Source organism: Perna viridis, chromosome 2 (genome assembly GCF_037379345.1).
Source record: "Perna viridis isolate PV_CMFRI_1.1 ecotype Kerala chromosome 2, ASM3737934v1, whole genome shotgun sequence".
Taxonomy (NCBI): Eukaryota; Metazoa; Mollusca; class Bivalvia; order Mytilida; family Mytilidae; genus Perna; species Perna viridis.
In genome coordinates, this window is record NC_142446.1 from 67,171,555 (window position 1) to 67,175,880 (window position 4,326).

Consider the following 4,326-nt stretch of genomic DNA (forward strand, 5'->3'; position numbering starts at 1 on the left):
GTTTACCCTACCGGTGCACCTGGTCCAGGCTCCCAGTTTTTAGTGGAGTCCGAGTTGCTTATTTATTTTTGTTTCTTTATAAGTGTTATTTTGGTTGGTTAATGTTTTTTTGTGTCTGTGTCAGTCTTCCCTGTCTTGTCTTAATCCCTTGGTTGCCTCCTTTTGATTTCCGCTAGAATCTTGGTTTCATTAATTACTCTCTTTCATGTAGTGGAAATATCAAAGTCTCGCGAAGCAGGAAGTTGATATCAGGGAACAACAAATATTGCTTACAACATATGCCCCATCTAGTAGTATATGGAGCCACACACCAAATTTGAAATAATCCATCGGGAGCTGAGATTTTTGTGACGAAAATCTTTTCTAATATTAGTGAAAATGGCCCACGAAACAGAAAATTGATATGAGGGGGGCAACAAAAAGTGTTTCAGTTTAACATATACCCCATCTATATGAAGTCCCATGTCAAATTTGAAATCATCCATTGGGAGCCGAGATTTTTGTGACGAAAACGGACAATGGTAATATTCCAATATAGGCTAAAAACCACTAATTCCACTTTCCATAGGCTTCTATGCTAATTTCACAATATTCAATGGCTTCTCTGGACTTTACCTTAACTTTAACCTGCAGAGGACTATATATCAGCATGATTCTACATATGTCAGCTCACAATCCTCAGAATGGCATGTGGGGTTAGCAGACTTGCAGTGCAGTACTGGTCACCGGAAGTGAAGGGTCTATAAATAGCATGGGAAATTCCAGTGTTTTCACAAGATAGGGGTATATTTAAAAATCATTATGGAGATTAGGCTTCACATCACAAGAAGCAAAATGCACCTATAAAATGTACAGAAATGTTTTTCCTTTCAGAAACTGTTTAAATTTTTTAAATAAGATGAGAACTTTTTTTCACAGCACTATGAGGAACAGGGGTAATTTCTGCGTAGGACTATTTTTGCCTACGTTCCAAATGCTCATTGGTTGAATTGGTGGTCTGTAACCTATACCGCCCATGCGTTGAGTGGGGTATAATAATATAGACATCTCTGCTAATGGTATATGTGGCTAGTGGCCATGTGTTATAATAATAGAAAATTTACAGCTGCTTCAGGGACCTAAATTCAAATCGGAAGATCGAGTTCAACATTAAAAAGTTACAACAAAAAACTTGTTTAGATTTATACGTTTGAAGTCGATCTTCGTATGAATATGCTCTTAGGTCAAATGAAACAAGCCTATTTCTAAATTTAAGACAAGAAAAGACAAGACAAGTTAATTGCAACTTAGGCACTTTACGTGCTACAGGAGGTGAATTTACAGACTTAATATAATGGTGCAGGTTAAGCAGGCAACAAAAACAATATAATCAGTTAAAGTATAAGAATATAACCATTCAACGGAAGATCAATTAAAATATAAGAATATACACAATCAATGGAAGATCAGTTAAAATATAAGAATATACATATTCAATGGAAAATCTATTCAGTTTGCAATTGTCTATGACACAAACATAATTTTATCAAAACAGTAATGTTACACAAAGATAAAAGCCTTTTCATTTTAAGAACTATATGGTGTTCTATTTATTAATACTTATATGTATATACTTTTTTCTAAGCCTCTAATATGCATGACAGCAAAATGCGTAACATTTCCCTCTAGTGGAATTTTTCATGTCTGCAAAAAGTCTCTGCAGGGCAGGCAGAATTAATCTTTGTTTTATTTGCGAATTTATTTCATTATAACTGATTGAGACTACTGGCAATGTCATAAATATATGGGAAACCTGTATTTTCTCCAGTATCTTTTTTTTAAATAATCTACAACCATTTAAATGTATATCTCTCGGAATCATTCAACCTTAATATTAACTGAAGTAATAATTCAGACAGCTTCTCTGTGCCACTTGCAATGATTCTAAAATCCTGGATCCGCCCCTGTTTATTGTTATTTGCAAAGGAAATATGCCTGTTTCTCCATATACTATAGCATTTGGCGTGGCTGTACTGACATTTAAGGATTTCTTCATAAAGTTTATATGTAGTTTTTCAACCAAATTCAATAGTTCATACACCTTGATCTTTGAAGCATAAAGAAGAACTGGAACAATCATACATTCAAACAACAGAAATTGTAAATCAATCAGAATGTGTAAATTTCTTACTTTATCATACAATGCATACAATGCCCTTTGCGATCGTTCTACAAAATTCTTGATCGACATACATGTATTTAAGTTACAACTGTATCTAAGCATTAACCTTGATTAATTGTAGCTATCAGTGAAATTAATGTTGTCTTCTCGAAAATTTACACTTTCGTTTTATTTATACTGACAGAAAATTTCCGCTTAGTTTATTATACTCGCCGAATTTTATTCAGCATTATTTACATTTGTGTTATTTAGCAGACTTTTGGTTGAAGTCATCCCATACCTCACAACTATATGTCAGATGCACAAAAAATGTATACCCAAATATTTATATGAACTGTCACAGTTTAGTTTTACACCATTTGAAATAGTATTGTATTAGGTAATCAATCCACCTGCCTGGTTAAATATAAGAACCTGACTTTTGTTTGTCTTCACACTCAGGGGCGTAGCTGCCTATACGCACATACGCAGTTGCGTACTTTCAGAAAAAGTAACAAAAATAAAAACACACATTTTAAAGATGAAATAAAGGTTAATTGCAATGACTCACTGGGGGCCTTGAGCACCCCCCCCCCCCCAAGACCCTCGCTGTAATTTTGCGTACAAATAAAACAGGCCTATCTACGCCCCTGACACTTATGCACCAGTCATTGCAGCAATTATGTTCATTTTTGCAAGCCGTTTGGAGATAATAAAATATACAATATCATCAGCATACATGTACATAAGACAGTGTAAATTCTCATTATTTTTCGAAACTGGGTCATCGAGTTTTTAAAATAGTTTGTCTAATCGTTAATAAAGATCTTGAAGAGGTTCTGACTAAGGTGGTCTCCTTGTAAATACCTCATGGTATATTGAAAATACACACGATTTGCTTACTTCATACATGTTTTTAGTGATTTAAATTAAGATCCCATCCCGTTGACCCCAATATATACATGTAGTAGATTCAGTAGATTGTAATATTGTCATTCCAAGGTGATTTGTTCCATTTTAACTTTGAGAAGGCTGTGATACGTAATTTCAGTATCAGTAATTACAAAATCTAATTCATTAAAACATTTTTGCATGGGATATATCAGCAGACCCTATCTATATAAAATTATCAATAACCTTAGTGATAAAGGCGGTCAGATGGTGATATTTGTCCTGTAACTTATTAATAAAGTTTAGGATTGTCCTCAGAGTTCCTAATTGTTCTAACATGTCCGCTTTAAACAGTTTTTAATAGTTTTCTGCATAATTTGCGATTGAATGATCAATATCTCCGTCTGTTCTGATAGAACCTAGTAGGCCATTACTTTAAGTGATATTCAGTGCCTATAGTTGAACTGTTTAATTTTGTAGAGTACATCAAATAAGTTAGCTTGTTATAGGTAGTCAAGAGATAATGCATAAATCATAATGTCTACTCTAATTTGCTCAGAATGCTCCATTCACTTGTAGCTGGAGCAATTTTTTTTTTTTTTTTTTTTTTTTTTTGGCATTGGCAGAATTCTAGTTTCGACATTAAACACTGACCTCCGTTCGTTTGTTGGAAAATGTTAACATCAGACACCCCCTTTTTACTTAAGTTTTTGGTCTTAGTCGAGCTGCACATTAATTTGATAATTGGAATAAGTCTCTAGAATTATAACTTTAATATTTTTTTTAAAACTATAAAGCTTTTAGAACTGTATACTAAATAATTTATAATTCTTTTTCGCAAGGGACTATATAAAAAAAGTAAGTATTGTCAAAAATAGTTCTGTATGTATTGTATAGTCCCTGACATTGAGTACTTTGTAATACTTTATATTATTTAAATTATATTAATTGATGCTACAATTATAATTGTAAATAGTATTTAATTTTTATAGCACTTTGATGATAGTATGATCGATCATCAAATGGGCACATGTCTTCCAGGCCGGCAAATTCCGGACTTACCCGATAATGTCGTACGGTGGAGTTATCATTATTTAATAACTGAATGAATTTCTAGGTCCTTACTTATGTTTCTCTTCATAGTATATAAATAAATAAAAGGATAATACAAATGAATTAAGAACTTGTTATTGTCGTATTTTGCCTAATAATGTGTGCTAATGTATGAAAGAAAATCTGATTATTTTTCAATAGCAAAGAACTTCTCCCAAGTCACGTGATTGTTCGGCACTTCT